The sequence below is a fragment of the Phasianus colchicus genome, chromosome 4 (genome assembly GCF_987193195.1).
Source record: "Phasianus colchicus chromosome 4, bPhaCol1.hap1.1, whole genome shotgun sequence".
Lineage (NCBI taxonomy): Eukaryota > Metazoa > Chordata > Aves > Galliformes > Phasianidae > Phasianus > Phasianus colchicus.
This window is the reverse complement of record NC_143439.1, coordinates 31255664-31273077: the sequence shown is the minus strand read 5'-3', so window position 1 is coordinate 31273077 and position 17414 is coordinate 31255664. Positions and strand designations below refer to the sequence as shown.

Genomic DNA, 17414 nt, shown 5'->3' with positions numbered 1-17414 from the left:
TCATAAGCTGCAGGAAAAGTGTAGGAATCTTTTACATCCTACCAGAAGTTGCTGCAAACTTATAAAGCAAATGAGATAAACCTATCTACTTTTTCAAAGTCACAATTCTTACAATCCTAGAAAAGCAATACTTCAAAAAATTTTCTGCTGAAAGTTTTACAGCTGGATTGCACTATTTGTTTGCAGAAACCTAAAAATTATTTATTTTTTGAGGGCCAATAGAAATAACTATGATTGCTTTTTATGCAATTATATCCAGAATCTATCTGAGTCCTAGCAGGACTTGAATTCGCTGTGGCTATTGAGGTGGAGTTGGCAATATGTATCTTTGACCAACAGAGTGGACACTGGATGCTGTGAAGTGTGTAAACTCCTACAGTCTTGCAGGAGTAAGTTCATTTGGGAAGGAGTGCATTTGCAGTCACATCCTAGAAAGCTGTCAGATACTGATCAGTCAGGATATTTCTAACTTGTATCAAGGATACCTTTGCTTCTACTTGGAGTGGGGGGAGGAGTGAACTTAAAACATTTTTGTAGGTATGACAAAAGAACATATTCTGCCCAGGCACACAGCCCATTAAGCTGTTTAGGGACTGAAAGAATCAATCCAGTGGTAGCAGAACAAAAGATCTTGGAGAGTGTGATTAGCTAAGTACTAATGCTGTTCCTTCTGCCCTCTCTTGGTTAATCAGTAAGGACGCTAAGTGATGATACACATTTCAGATGGATGGCTGCCTGAAGAGCCCATGTTCCTGGCCAGAATCACCAGTGTTCCTCTGAAAGCCACATGTGGGCTGTGGTTTGTATCTGCATGTTTTTATCCAGAATTGAAACCATCTTCCCAATAGATGGACGTTCAGAGCAAGGGCAGTTTTCATGGCAAATGGTGACAATAAAGTGGAAAACATAGTAGACCAGTTTTGCAAGAGCTCTGCAGATGGCAGAAGTCCTATGAAATGAGGTTTGTCTTGTTGGTTTATACAAAGGTGAGGCTGATGGCAGTACACTCAGTGCTGACGTGTTGTTATTAAAAAAAATCCTTGTGAAAGGAATAAAAATAAAATGAAATTTTCCCCAAAAGGTAAATGGAAGCAGAATTGATCCATCTGGGTGCAACAAAAGCATGCATAAATGTAGTTTACCTCAGTACGTACATAAATAATGCAAAGCCAAACAAGAAGCATATTGTCACATGCCTCTATGTGGCATTCAGATAAATGTTGCTGCACCAGCTATCCCATGGGTGCCCAACCTTTTGGCTTACGTGGGCCGCATTGGGTAAAGAGGAATTGTCTTGTGCTGCATATAAAATAGATAATGTACTTGCTCTGTTTATGAAAAAAAAAGCTAAAAGAAATTATATAGGTATATTTATTAAAATGTAAAAAAAAAACCAAACAGCTAGAAAAACATAGAGCTAGTGGGATATATGACCTTGTTTTTGTGAAACTAGTGGTTGCAATTCTTTGTAAGTTCTCAAGGTGGTCATTAGAGATAACTGATGAAATATTATTCTTCCTGTTCTTCATTCTTGAAAGCAGTTGTTCACAACTATACTTACTGCCAAAGAGTAATGACTGGTTTGGGGAGAAAAGCTACTAAGGAAGAGAGAAAGGCAGCTTTATCATATCAAGCTTCTGATTGAGCAAGTGTGGGCTTTGTGTGTGAATTTTTAGGGCAGAGTAAAGATGTGCAAAAGGACTGCCTGGAAGCTAAATGTTGGTTTGGGACAGAGGGATGCCTTGGTTTGCTTTTGTGGTCAATTGCAAGCTGTTTTATGCAGCCAGCAAATCTCTACCCACACTTCCAGCTGTGAAATGGAAAGCATAGCACTTTATCTTTTCATACGGTTTGCAGGTGCTTCAGGGCAGGAAGGCGTTTGTATACAAACATTCCATTATATCTGTACTTTTAGTAGGGATCTCTGGAGTTCATTTTTGTGCCATCAGTAGTTGCCAAGAGGCCACTATCACCACTGAGTTGTTTTCATACACTAGAGTGAAAAACCAAATTCTGGTTATCCTTGTGATTTAGGTATTAATCCTTGCCCTAGTGAGGGCCATAATGTAGAACAGAATCAAACTATTAAGCCCCTGTTTAAGTCTGGGGGCCTGTCATATCAGCAAAAGAGAGGTTCAACAAAAAGAGGCTTATATGGCTGCAGTGCTAATTCAGCTTGAGGAACAGATGCTGTGATTTCTACTGTAACTGTCACTCCCAGCAGCTTTTCAATGGCTTCTCAAAGGATTTTTAGTTATTATGTTGGCAAATGCAAGGGAAAACAGCAGTGGTTCAGTATTAGTGTTCACAAAAGATTCTGCTGGGACAGCTGGAAAGTCAGACTTGCAGTACTAGGGTTTGTAGAATTATTGAATTGTCTAATCATTAAGAAGAGACCACTAAAATCATTGAGTTCAACTGTCAATCCATCCACCGTGCCCACTATGTCCCTCAGTGCCACATCTCCATGTTTCTTTAACACCTCCAGGGACTATGATACCACCACCTCCCTGGCAGCCTATGACAATGCCTCAACACTCTTTCTGAGAAGAAATTTTTCCTAATATTTTCCCATTTCCACCTGGTTTTGTTCTTCTCCTGCCAGGCTTTTGGATGTGATCCGAATTCCTTAAGCTCATCCAAGCTTCTCACTTGCTCAATTCAGCCTGCTTTGATACTAAATGTGACCTGCTTTTAACATACAGGGTTTGAAGACATCCCCTTTGCTAGAAGGGATATTTTTTAAAATGACCTCTTCTCTGAGACACTGCATTGTCAACCTGTTGCATCCAAAGTCATGTCATGGGCCTTGCTGCTGTCACTGTGCAGTACCTTGCTGTCCAGATGGTACTGGTGAAGAATCTGCTGAAGCGTACTGTAGAGGTGCTCAGTTTGAAGAAAGCTGAGAAAAGTCCTGCCTAAAATTCATCATTGCTTACATTCTGTAATGTTCAGGGTCAGTGACACAGTTAATGTCAATGAAGTTTGTCTTGTGAAACTCTGTTCACTGCTTTGGGGTTGTTTTCTGAGAGAGTAGATCAGGGTGTTAATGGATGGGGGTCTGCAAATTTCAGGGTTCAAAACGTGGGCTTGCATTGGATTTGGAATCCTTGAGGAAGGGCTGGCTTTTTCATAGCACAGTAAAATAATCTACTCCACGCCTTTTCAGGGCATAGTTATTGCTTTCTTACAGTAGCAAGAGGTTTTCTCTGAAAAATACTTCTATGTAGGTCTCCTCCAAACACTAGTCTCCATAAGGATACTAGTTATTCTAATTCCAAACAGCCCAAGCAGTATCTGCCACAGTATTTCTATCTTGAGGTGTACATTTTATTTTCTCCTCTCAGAACTTTTATGCAATCTTTAAGTTTTCTGCAGCTCATTTGACCCAACTGTTGTTTTGAATTTGTTTCTCAGAAGGGACATTTTCATCACTCACAGGATCTATTTTTAAGCTCCTCAAAGATTGCTTAAGTGAGAATAATATCCCACAGACCCATACAGGATGCTGTGGGTATAGCAGCTGATCTCAGGAACGCTGCAGAGTGACTTGGAACTGAAACAATCGACTGTATTCATTGAAATGGCAAGGAGACCGTAGGGAAATAGAATGGAGTTACCTTCACTGGAATTTGGCCAGCATCCCAGCTACCACTAATGCCTCTGCTCTTACAGGAATGTCCTGGGATTTTCATTAATGTGTGATTCAGCTTAAAAAAACATGTGCGTGCTGCCTTAGCCCCTGGAGCTATGGCAATTAAAGAAATGCAATTTAGCCAATGTGTAACAACTGGCTTTAGCAGCACATTCCCTTCTGTTCTAGTTTTTTCTGCTCCCCATCCCCCCAGAAAAAGAGTAAAGTTTCCAGTACACTGCATAAACTATATAGGCAATGAGCCACTGTGCCCCATTCAGGTAGCATTCTGGATGTGCAACCCATCTTCACATAGCTGCATGCTCATAGAAGTGTGCAGTGTAGAATCCACTGAGTGGATCTCAGAGAGCAATCTTGGCTGAGAAGGTCTCATCCTGGCTGTTAGACTGACTTGCCTTCTGCCAGTGAGCAAGGGCCCCATGGATGCTCTTGACTGATCCCGTTGTGCATTAAGCAGAAATACAGTTTTTTGATGCTTGGGACTGAAGCAAGAAAAATGGAAAAGATTGTGCAGTGTTGAGTTATAAAGGAACATGGTGCACAGGCCAGCTAAGCTCATTTGTATTCATTTGTCAACTTGTGTCTTCACATGCTGATGCACTTGAGGTGTGCATGTGAGAAGGAAAGAGGCTGACAAGTCACAGTGTCCTTCTCATGGTGTAGGGATTTGGTGACTTTCTGTGTACTGTCCTAATTCAGTTATTAAATGTGATTAAGCCTGAAAGTACTCATGGAAGGTATGCCTTTGTAATCTAATTCTTTCCTGAGATCAAGGGCCTTCTGCTGCTGACTGAAGTAATTTCATATTGTCCTTGTTAATGGGAATCTCATATTTATTTGTCCTATCAGTTTATTTTCAAGGACATTTTTTTTGAAAGAGAGAAGCAGCAAAAAAAAAAAAAAAAAAAAAGATTAAAAAAAAAAAGACAAAGAAAAAAAAAAAAGAAAGAGAACTGTGATAAACCAGGAAATCATGCTAAGTGACTCAAAAGACATAAGGAGGATGCATGCTTCTGGTTTGTATCTTTGAGACAGTTGTGATGGCAGAACAAGGATTTGAAATCCTTCTAGAAAGGCATTTGTACATCATACTTCTGGGCTAGGTGCTGGGCAAAGTGTAGATACATGCTTCTGCAAAGTTTGCAGCCATCTGATGTGTGTACTGAGATTTATCTCACACAGAAAACTTTCAGAAGAGATGCTTAAGAGCTCTTCAGCATGCAGGAAGGAGGAGGACAGTGGGCAATGTGCCTGGTGTTTGTACAGGGATGTTTACCTTGTCCATCTCCATGACAGTGTCACAGGCACTAAAAGCTTGGACCTGCCTCAACCTGAACTCCAGTTAAATTCATTTGCATGTCTACTTCAGCTAAAAATAATGTTGCCAGAAAGTGCTTGGCTTGATAAACAGATAAACTCAGAAACTCAGCTGTATATCACCTGCCCTAGAAGGGCTTCATACTACAGTTCCAGCAAGATGTTCCTACTTCAGAGGATTCAGGCAGGGAGACGTGTAGGTGCTGTGCACATATCTTGATGAACTTCAGTGTTTCTGGAACAGGACAAAATAGAGCAGAGCCCTACTCTGCCTGAGGAGTTATCTTGATTTTTTGGAGCATATGCTAATATGTGAGCTTCATGCTCAGCTCTGCTGCTCATGGTCTCAAAAGTCACCCTTGCGCATGTATATGAATTAGAGTGGTTTGGGAAGCTTGTTGATACTGAGATAACTGTTACGCAGCAGTGACAACTGCCACCCTCTTGAGAGGATGAAAGTTGTGTCCAGAGAACAGTCTCCCTTAGGAAAACATACCTTGTACTTCATAAGGAGTAGGAGATTTTCCTATGTGTCATCTGTCAGGATACCTGTAAAAGAAATGCTGAGAGCAGGAACTAGTGTCTGTCTATTGAGAGGGCGGCTTTAGGGAGTAGTTTTCCTAGCCACCTGTCTGAAGGGGTTTTTTTAAGGTAGAACATAGCAAATGTGCTTCCTTGCATTACACTAGCAATTTTGGATCATTTTAGGGTCCACATCTGCAGTATAAAATAAGCAAGTAGGGTCTCAGATTGTTACATTTAAATGCAGCCTTGCTAATCACCAGCTAAGCCTGCTTTTATTGTCTTGCTTTCAAAATTACTCCAAAATTTTCTTGTGCTGGCAAGACACTCTCCATGTACAGGCTGAAGACATGTAGGTTCACACATGGGTAAAGGATTTAGTGATGCACTTGACCTATTGGACTGTGCTTAAAGAACTGACATAGAGTCCAAACAAAATGTATTCAGTGCTTATAAACATAACTGTTAAAAAAAAAAAACTGAGCAGCCTAACATGCTTTCAGAATAAACTGATGAGGAATGAGCTGTGAACTAATGAAGAATGAGTACTATTAGCAAAAACATTAAAGAGCTGTAGAGCAAAGAAAACAGAGACCACAGCTAGAGAAGTGGCTTGGATTGGAAGATGTCAGTACAGTGGTCAGTGCCCCTTCTGTCTCAGTTCATAATTAAACAGAGGACTGCAACAGTCACTGGTGAGTCTGACTGCTTTTTCTAGATTTAAATTAAGAAGTAATCCCAAATGCCACTGCTTAATAGCTTTGTCTTGCATTTCCACACCATAAATTTCATTCATGCACCTGCCTTTGAATCTTTGAGATATTCACTCTGGCTGAAGTATTTCCACGACAACGGGAGTAATTGAATGGCCTTTCAGATTATCTTAAAGCTACTGTGTAACTCATGTTACTAAAAACAGAACTATCCACAGTTCTGATGAGTGCTTATTCCTCTTCTTGCTAGCATTGTTGAGATGCTTGTTTAAACCGTCGTTAGCAAAGCATCCCTCTGCTTTGTGAGGCTGAGTCCCACCAAATGCGAACATAGGAGCATGAAGCAGTTATCCTTTGAATTTCGAACTGCCACATGGTGGCAGTAGGGGACAAGAACAGGGGTTGCAGAGTGAAGGTTGTGAACCAACCAACCGAAGTTATGGATCTATCTCCCCTGCAGTTTTGTCCTCTGTCTCCCTGCTGCTCTCAATAAGTTCGCAAAACCTTGCAAGACCCACAAGACTAAGCAAAGACAGGCTTTTCAATTCTGAGCTTCCTGTGCTCTTTTCCATGTGGATAGCCCATTAGGACCGTGTTTAGGAAAACATGCACAGCTAAGACTGCCCACTTTCACAGTGGTTTGTAGGGAGCAGTTTCTCCAACACACAGCCTGCCTGTCCATCCTTTCCATCATTTCCAATAAGTTGATCTGTAGGCAAAGAAAATGAATCTCCAGGGCTGTGAACCTGGCATCTTTCATGGGCACTAAGTTCACTTGAGAAGACTTTTTAATAATTATAGGAGTCTGAGGGAATAAAGAAAGGATTTGGCAAGTATGATGTGATGACAATGGCTTGGACTGTAAAATTCCTCTGTTGTACTGGCACTGTCACTCCAAGCCATGTGCAGTTGCCATCATCTGGTCCAAGGGGAGTTCTTGCTGTGTTATTGTGGAGCATGTGACCTGGTGTTTGGTCAAAAAGAACTGAGTCGCTGTGCTGGGGTGAGCTGTCCTAGCTACTTTCAGACATTGTTAGCATTTCCTTCTCATTACCTAGGGATGTCAGCATTGCTTTGTTGCCCTACAGGACACATCTTTCCATGTCAAGCTGTGTTTTAGTTGCTGCTGGCACCTCTAAGCTTCAGTACTCAAAGTGTTCCTAAAAATTTGGATGTCTGATCCTTAAGAAAGAACTGAATACCCAAATCCCTTAGGCAGTGATTGAATGCATTGTAAGAGCTCAGCTCAGTTCTTCCGGCATGGCTCTGCTGCATCTTTTTTTTTTCTCAGGTATAGATCATTTAGTGGTTATTATTTTGCATTATTAGGCTGAGGGAGAAAGGATGGACATGATAAAGGGAATATAGGGCAAAAGAGAGAAAGGAAAATAGTAACACAGTGAGAGAGAGTATGAGCACAGTGAATAAAGAATGAATACTAAGGAGAGAGGAACTAGAAGTACAGAATAGAGGATATCCAAGAGCAGTTCCTCTTGGTTGCAGAAAGGAAAGTTGATGTGAGGAAAGATGGCTTAATGTTGGTGACAGGGTAGACATATGAAGGTGGGGAGTCTCATATGGCCTCAGTACAGCGTGACCTGGCAGTCAACACAGAGTGCAACTCCAGCACTAATGTGTGATTCTTTCTGTGACCCTGGAAAAGTTACATAAACATTGCTTCTGTTTTCATTTCTCTGTAATTTAGAAACAATACTTCCTGCTGTCTTCCCGTGCAATCAAAATGTCAAATAACATAATGGAAGAAGGTCCTTGAGGATCATTATTACTGTTGTCACTATTGTTGTTATTCGCTATTTGTAATAGTATCTATAATGAAAATGTTAAATATTAGGGAATGGAAAAAAAGGGAAAGAGAAATGAGAAGCATCCAAGGCAGTAATTGACCATACTGGTCCACAGACCTGTCTCCAGGAGAGACCACATGTTTCAGTAGCTCAAAAATTCTGTATCTTTAGTTTATGTGATTTCCGGAATAACAAATTACAAGGCAGATTTTCTTGGAGCTTCTGCTTTGAATTCACATGATGCCAGGGCCGTATCTAATCATGGAATGAAATACAAATTCACTGACTGTATTTTTAGAGCCTGTTGATTGTTGATTTCTTTCTGCTCTAAACCAGTCACAGGTGTGTACATTTTAGACATCTTTTCTCACTTGGAAATATTTTCCAGTTACCCCCAAAAGACACAAGCCAAAGGAAATCTCACAGCTGTTGGTCACTCTGTCACAACACAGCTTCTAGGGATTATCAAAGTATGAGTTGTAACAGTAAGTATAGGAAGATGATGGAAGAGTCTGGCAAGACACAAAAGCATCCGGTGAAAATGTGCACAAGGCAATGCAGTGCAAAGGTACTGAAAGGCAAGTTCCAAACAGTGTCATTTGTTCCTTGTTTTTAGAACACATATGATAATATCTGAGCAATAACTAGATTTCCTACTATGGCAGTTTCCATGATGCTAAGTTTGGCCTTTCCCGAGATTGAAAAGTTGTCCTGTATTAGAAGGACACAAAAATGTGTGCAGACACATCTCTGACTGGTTTATTTTCCCAGATAGCAAGGACAAGAGGAGCGAGGGTATGTAAAGTGATGCTGTGAGAAGAGACTATGCAAAGTCAGAGATATTTGCAAACATCATAAAAACAGCTCCTCTTTTTGGGTGGGTCTATATTTGTTGGCATCCTCACCTGTACTGCAATGGACTCACTGTCAGAATACTGCAGGAAACGGGGTTTGGATGATTGATACCGGCTGGGTGGCAGGACGTGAGATATGGCTGTAAAATTACGGGCAGGATGGTAACGCAGGATCAAGAGTCCTATCTGCAGAAACCTTGAGTGTATTTAGGGGCACAGCAGAAGACCTTTCCAGCAGATTATTTAACAGATGGCTATTTTTAACTCTCACACTGTGGAGCAAATATTAACTCTCAGATATGTGTAGTCACTGGCTCTGTGTGCTTAGGAGAGGGGCGAGCCATGTCAGCTACAACAAAATAGCAGGAGTGAGTTCTCATAGCCCCTTTAGCTGATACCATCCTGATAACCACTGCCGACCAAACAGGATCGAGTTAGCATGCACCAGGCCCAGTTTTTGTATCACCTGCTTATATACCCTTTGTGGAATGCATGGAATGGATTGTTTGCAAAAATCAAGCAGGGAACAAAGGAATAAAGCTCTCTCTGATTACCATGTGCATTGGCAGGGTGTGCTCTGCAGGCAAGACCCTCCTGGGATAAAAGCTGAATTCGAGCAGGAAGCAGAGAATGAACAGGAGAAAGCAATTCCTTGAGTTTTAAGACTGTAATGGAGAGAATATTGCTCTGTACCCGTCCAGGTATGTCTTGCTCTAGTGGCTCTGTCTGTTACTCAGGTAAAAATCGGTACTTTCTTTCACTTCATGCTTTCAGCAAAATGAGAGAAAGATAGGAAAGAGGCTTGAGGAACTGGCTCTCCAGATACTGAGACATGGAGCAGCCAAGTGGTGCGAGATCCAGGAGAGGAGCCGTCTCCTGTCCTCTGGCCACCTGGGTGATGCAGCAGGAGGAGATGTACTGCTTGCTGCCTCTGTAGAACATGTAAGAATGTAATGCTGTAGTCAGGTCATAGGTGGCTTTAAGTTGGCTGAAAAGGCCAGCTGATTTTTCCTCTCTTCTAAAGATGTTCTTGCTTTTCCTAGACTCCAGGTTCAGTTCATATGTTGAAGATGTCACACCGTATCTGCGAGCAAGCTTTGCTGCTGTCTTTCCATTTGCTTTTGGCATAGCTTTTCCGCATCTGTTTCCTGTCCCTCTGCTTGTCTAACCTCTCCAATTGCACTGTAAGGTTTGGGCAGGAACTGCTGGTGATAATGTGTCTGCACCACGCCTCTAACGGAGGGATCTGATAGGGCTCTAGGTGTAACTGTAGAGCAAACACAGATTAGTTCCTTGTCTTGTATATATGAAGGCAGGTGGAGAAAATTTATTACTAGCTTTGCCTCCTGCTACAAAAAAAAAAAAAAAAAGAAAAAATAAAAGATCCTGGAGGCTTCTTGAAGATCTGAAGTCAAAAGCTGTCGTGTAATTTCATCTCTCTTTGTGCATTAGCTGAAAGGAGACTTGATTTTCCCTGCCCTTGTGATTTTTAATGCAGAAATATCTGTGGAATCCCAACAGCTCTATGCTTAAGAAGGTAGAAAATTATCTGAAGAGCTGAGCCTTCTTTCCTCTGCTGGTTTAGGAATTTAGAGTTGCCAAGTGGAGTCAGACACAAACTCATCCAAGCAAGTCTTCTTATCTCTTGTAGCTGAAGTCAGCAATCTGTTTTCCATCCACTTCTTGCCACTTTCTGCTGAGGGGCTGACTGCTGAGATTAACCTTGTTCCCAGGACAGGAAACAATCACACAAGAAATGGGAACGTGTGGAAGTGTTGGAGCCTGCAAAGTAGTCTGAGGAATGACCTTGAATCTTGGCCACTTGTCAGTAACTTGCATCCAGCCTGCATGGAGCACGGAGGCATTTCTGCAGCTGGATCACCGCTTTGGTACCCACAGCCAATTTATCCTCTATACAGCTGGAAAAGGCTTTGGTCCTTCAGGGACCCTCTGTTTGCACTGGTGTGGGAGTGCTCCAGTGTTTTGTCTACAGTCCTGATCTCCACTTGTGAATACAACATGCTTTCCTGAAATCTCTCTTCTGAAAAAGAAAAATGGGTGAGTGGCTGCTGATCATTTCAGCTTTTATAAGGGCCAGTTGTGGACACAGACAAAATAAGGATTGCAAGAGAGCAGAGGACTGGGAGAGGAGTAAAGACACAAGGAGTGATTTCTCTGGGGGTATTGCCTTGAGGGCTTCTCTACCCCACTGTGGGATGGATAGCCTTGCTCTCTGAGCAGTGCCTACCTTTGGCCATCTGGCAGTGAGGAAGGAAAGCAGCTTTGACAGCACAAGTGCTCTCCAGCAGTGGAAAGGGGAGAAGTAAAGGGCTGTGCTCCCCAGTACCCCACTACCCTCTGGGCTGGCTGCACCACTGTGTCCCCCTGAGGCCAAGTGCACCCAGTGCTGATGAAAGAGCTGAATAAGGACACAAGCTCCTGCTGTCTTGGTCTGCTGAACTTCCTGGGGAGGGTACAGCTCTCTGCCACAGCCTTGACACTGAATTTTTTCACTCCTGGGAGTTAAAGCAGAATGTTACGCATGTACTTAGTAAGCTGATGAATTCAGCAGAGGGGCAGGTGAACAGATTCTGCCTTCGGTCCTGACAGATAGATAAAGTGAGTCTCTATATCCTTTCACACACATACATAGGCACACATGCACTGCAAAAAATCTGTGAGCTGTCTATTACAGTTCTCTGTATGGGATCAAATACTGCTGAGTTTCTCTGATGTTGATCACAGTTGTGGTGATAAAATCAGAGCAGGTGACTTGTCACTGCCAACGTAGTGAGATGTTTCTCTAGGTTTATGGGGGTGCCTCTTTGATGTAGCCTCTGGAAAATAAGCCTGGAGATACCAGAAGTGTTGCAGTTGTGAATGACAAGGGTTGGAGTTGTCCTTTGAGGAGTCTTGCTCTAAGCCAAGTAAATATATTCATTAACATGTTTTAGACTAAGTGAGTGAAATATTTTGTTTTGCCTGTGTGAAGTTGCAGATCTTTTTTGGTAATGCTGGAAAGATTTCTTAGCACTGTTAACCTTTTAAAACCATGTAGTTTAACTTGTTCTTCCTGAATAAATAAAATTCAGGCTCTCAAGGTGAATTCATTCTGCACAAAACTTGTACAGCTACCTGGAATAAATTAATCTTTCCATTACTGTACTTTTCACTAGTGAGCAGTAATTTTACTGCTGAACAATCTGAAGCACTATGAGAAAAAAAAAAAAAAAAACAACCTTCCTTGCTCCCCTACAGAATACAACAATAACAACTTTGGAAACACGTTATTTGGCTTCAAGTAAATGTCAATAGCTGAATTCTTCCTCCATGCATGTCTGTATCAGAGATGGAGATATCCAGCAGAGATATGGCTCCAGGGGGAGACCTTTGACTTAACTGTTTTTTAATTGAATCATATTAACTGCTTTGTCATGCTGACACAGAAGTTGGGAACAATGGGGAAGAATTTCTCTCTGCTGCATGGGAAACTCTCACTCCCCCCAAGTTTTGACATGGCATTCAGTCTGAGTGATGGGAGCAGCATATTCTCTGGAGGCATTTGGCAGCTCTGCAACTCTGTTTTAAGGTTTGAGAAGCCTTTCTGAAATCAAGAGGGACTTAAAAAAAACTCATCTCCAACATGAAAACTAAATCAGTCAGTTGTATACAGTTTAGTGAATAATCCAGACTTGGCCCACTGGGTCTCTGTACCAGTACCAGTGCTGGTAACCTAATGTGGGACCAGGCAGAGGTGAGCCCTAGATTCGCTGGAAATGCATCAATCCAATTGCAAAACTAAAGATAGTTGTAGTAGAATACTTGAAATCATTACAAATGCTTTATCAGGGGAGATGTAGAGATGAAAATGGTCTGATAATAAGGCTGAGAAGGAGGATGATCAAGGGGTCTGAAGCAGAGAACTTTTTTCTGTAATGCTCCTCCTGGGTAAGTCATGGAAAACTTGCAGCAGACAGACACCTCTCCCAAGTTCTTGATGGACCAAGATTTCTTCCTCTCTTACCACATTCGTTCCTATAAAAAATTTTCAGCTCAGTAATTCTGGACAGCCATCTCCAGCAGTTCATTTGTAATGCTTTCCAATGTTACAGTATGTGACACGATAGTAGTCTGCCATTGTGATTCCTGCAGCTTCTATCAACACCCAGCTAAGGTGGTTTGCTGTTTTTTTTCCAGAGTGTCTTTCAGCGCCGCTCAGCGGTTGTTCTCGCCTGCAGTGTGGCTACTAACTGCAAACTGTGTGCATACGTATTTGGTTCTGCTTTTTTAGTAAGAAACTTCAGCAAGTAAGTTTACAGTTCAGGAATCACATGCACCATTCTTAATACAAAGAACACAAAGACAGAATGATACATCTTAAAAGCTACAGAGAATGTGTTGTTACAAAAGCTCCTCAAAGAAAGGGAAAGGAGGAAGAAATAATGAAAACCTCTTTAAAATAATCGAGAAAAGATCTCAGAGAGCATTCCCTGAACTTACAGTAACCATAGCAAACCAAACAAAAGACAGTAGTAATAAGTCTTATGTATCCTTGGTGATCTGCTTAAGCAACTTCTTGCTTTTACAGTAAGCCAAAAAAAGGGAGAACGGATGAGTTCAAAGTATGATGCACTGAATGACGAGAAGCCTCCTCAAACAGAAGAAAATGGACTGGAGTGTTAATGCAAAGCAGGATTGGGGTGGCCTCTGGGATATTCAGCAAAGGGCAGTAAGCTTCACTACAGTAAAGACAACTGAGCGGATTTAGTCTGGGTCAGCCTGAGGAGACTACTGAGACTTTCTGAAGCAGCTGAGGGGGCCAGCTTGGCAGGGGAAATCTTGTTTTCTCCTTGTAAAGAACCTGAAAGCATTGGCTAGATGTGTTTGTGAACAACAGAAGAAAGAATGAAGTGCGTGGGAGAGGCTGAAATCACAGCCTTTATGGAGAAATTAGATAGGATTTCACAGGAAGTAGGGCCATTCTCTGGAAGGGGATAATTTCCTGCTGCATGGTTCAAGTGGCAAAGACTCCCACCAGGTCAGAGCCTGTGAACCAGAGATTTAGAGAGACAGCCCCTGGAATAAGAGTCAGGATTTGGATCATCATCATGCATAGAGAGATCATACACTGAATGGGCAGAACTGACAAAGGTTACAATGATTGTGTCCATTTTACAGCTAGAAAACTAAGACACAGAAACCAAGACATTTTATTCCACTGATGAACATTTTGCTGTACAGATGTTCCTACTGATTTCAAGGAGGGGGATTCTGCTCCCTGGCAGAGCAGCCTGGGCAGCTGACTCTATTCACAGCATCTGCAGTGAGACATGAATCTGGCCAACTTGTGTCTTAGATATTCATTCCTCTGCACGGCTGAGTGTTTCGCTTAATCCAACTGGAAACCATCCGTCCCCAGCAAGCTCCTGCTGACTCCTCCTGCTCCTGATGGATTGAGAAACTGTCCGACACCCAGAAAGTTTGCTGGTGTCAAATCACCTTGTTTTTCTCAGCTTAAATAAACCATAAGAGGTCTTACTGTTTATTGATTGACCTCTTACACTAGGCCATGTAGCTCACAGGGATTATATTTTTGGTGCGAGTGACTGTTGAAGGTGATTTTGACAATACCATGGCTGTTCAAACCACTTCAACACACTTTCCACACTTAAAATAATAGACTGTAGTGTTAACTCTGTCCTTGCCAACTGACATCACTTGAGCCACTTGAAGCTTAGGAAATGGTTCAAGACTTATCTTTCTTTTCCTCTTGCTTGTAGCCTGGTCTGCAGAATATGTTCAGAGAGGGTAGCAACATGCAGAAGCAACCTGCTTATGTATTTATCTGCCTGTTTTGGCATGCAGAGCCTTGCAAGTCTTCTGTCCTATGGTCCTTGACTACTCGGTGCAGCACAGAACCAGCAGAGTCCCATCCATGACTTGTTCAGTGAAGCAAGTATTCATTTAAATAGGTTCCGTGTACGCTGAGGCTTGTTTGCTTTTGTTGATAGTTGTTATACGCACTAGAGATAGAGCTTTGTGTTTATAGTGCAGGTTGTTTTGTTTGAGTTATTCAGTCTTTTCCTTGAAATATTACCGCTCCTTATATACAAATATTTTCAGAGGCATTCGGTGAGGAAGTGACCTTGTTAGAACATGGAGCATCTGAACTTTACTTTAGGAGACAGTGTCTAATTTCTGGACTTTTGGAGGAAACACGAGTCTTTTTGACTCTTAACTCTTTCAGTGGTATTGCCAGGTCCCAGGGCTGTCGTGAATGGTTTCCTCCAGGAAATCCAGGGATTTCATTCAGGGAACTCCAGCTGTTCCTAAGCAAGAGGGAAGACTAACAGATTATTAATAGATAATCTAAAAGAGATAACTTTGTAAATTAAACAAATCAACCATACATCCATTTATCTCTAGATACATGGCTAATTCAACTTTAATGCTGCTATCAAAAGCTTTTAATCATAATTTTGTTTTAGGTCTTGCTTGTGAATATTTAAGTGCACAGGAGCAAATAAGATCATTTTCAACTTCTGTCATTTCTTGTAGATGACTATATGCAGGCTAGTATACTCTCCTTAAAGACATTCTTTAATGTACTGCTGTGGCTGGCTACACAGCCTTGCAAACTGCAGTTTAAGAGCCACTGGCATAGGCATAAAGTGGAATTTTGTCTGAAAGGCAGATTTGTTGCCTGGTGTACAGCAAGCCAGTCTCACACACAGAGTTGAGAAACTGATTTATTGCAGAGTTGCACATACTTGGATACTAGGTGGTATCCCACAAAGCTAGCACACCCCAGGATTTTCAGGACAATTTTTAATACATAACCTTATCCACCATCCTGATACAGCCTCTGGCCTCCAATTTGTCACTTAAAGACAGAGCTGATATCCCCTTCTGCAGGCTATGCTAATTATGCTAATTAGCAACATGTTGTTTCAAGATGCTCCTGTCTTCAAAGACAAGTTTAGTGAGTTTCTCTACTTGATCAATTTAGCAGCTTCAAATATGGTCATCCTGACCTAGATAAAAGAAAGTATTTGCTATATGTAACCATACCCATACAAAGACCTGCACAAAAATTAGTTTTAACTTGACTGACAACAGGGACACATTGTTTGAAGGCAGATTTATTTTAGAGCTGTTCATAATGTTAACAATCCTATCAGGAGTATTGTGGTTTTTAGTGTTTCCTTAAGTCTTGGATTTCAGATTATTTATAATGGTAATCATGGAACAATCTGAATTCCCATTTTCACTAAAAAAAAACCAACAAAAAAACAGAGCAGAAAAACAAATGTCTAGTCCCTGTAGTTGCAAAGAGAACTCTGAAGCAGTGATCCTGTGGAATTCCAAAACTACAATAAATGAGGAGAGAGTTGAACAAGATGGTGTTTTAGAGTCCCTTCTGACTCTTTGAGTCTATGACTCCATTATAAAGCACAGATAATGATTTTGGGTTATAACTGGTGATTTTTAAGGACAAGATTCATCTGGCAGAAGTTAATACAAATGCTTCTGGTGAGTATCTTAGCCTTTGAAGTAGCTGATATTTGTTACAAGGACATACTTGTAATAATGCTTTTTCTCCATGTATGACCTAACATAACAAAACAATAAGGACAATTAAAAAAAAAAAGAAATCTCTTCTGTTGACTGTATTGCAGATTAATCTAACCCACAGTATCCCACCACATTGAATTTAGTTTAAATGCTACCCCCTGTTTTTCTTTACAGCAAACTGGGGCCATACTGCATTTTTAGTTTGTTATTTATTTATGCTGGCAGTGAGGTCTAATGTTTCATCTCTCACCCTTCCTGGTAATTGTGATACAAGGATCTTTATGTGAAGTCTCATTCCTGTGGTTTTATCTATTCTTATGAAGAAAAGAAAAAGCTCATTCATCAGTGGAATGACTTCCTGGTAGCATGAATGACAATATTTTTTACCTACCTGTGGAGAGAGTTAGGAGAATTGATTAGCTAACGTTTGTGAAAGTCAGCTTTTAACTGTTATAAAATGCATGAGCTGGAATTCCATTGTTCATGACAGAATGGCTTTACCTGTGAGAAACTGCCATTTACACTGAAGCTAATGTACCAGGGTAATATGTCTACATGTACTGAGTTATGTGCTTGAGTCTTGACTCAATTACATTTTAGCTGATATGGCTAGAAATAAGAGTGTGTATGCAATGTCACTTCTCTCTGCAAACACCAGTCCTTCTGCTAGTGGAATCAGGATCTAAAACTATTTCAGATGCATCTTTTGATTTGATGTGATTTCTGGGAAGGTGAAGGACTGAAGGAAGAGATAATACTTCTTGGGTGCCATCAGATGTCATACCTAAGTATGGGTCTTGTGACAGCGGCTGACACAGGCTGCACCTTCTGATAAAACATGAACTGCCAGGTGCTTTGCATATCAGATTTTATGGTGGCAAGTTTTGTAATAAAAGCTATTTTGGTTGCACTTTATTCTCCAGAAGCTCAGGATTCAGAGTGCATTAAGCTGTATGCAATTTTGCCCTATGCT

The 17414-nt window shown here is 41.3% G+C and overlaps 1 protein-coding gene across 2 annotated transcripts in view; it reads left to right on the top strand.

Annotated features, from left to right (window-relative positions):
- The window catches only part of SHROOM3 (shroom family member 3), a 134091-nt gene that overhangs the window by 23162 nt on the left and 93515 nt on the right, over positions 1 to 17414 (top strand). The gene's annotated exons all lie outside the window — the stretch shown is intronic.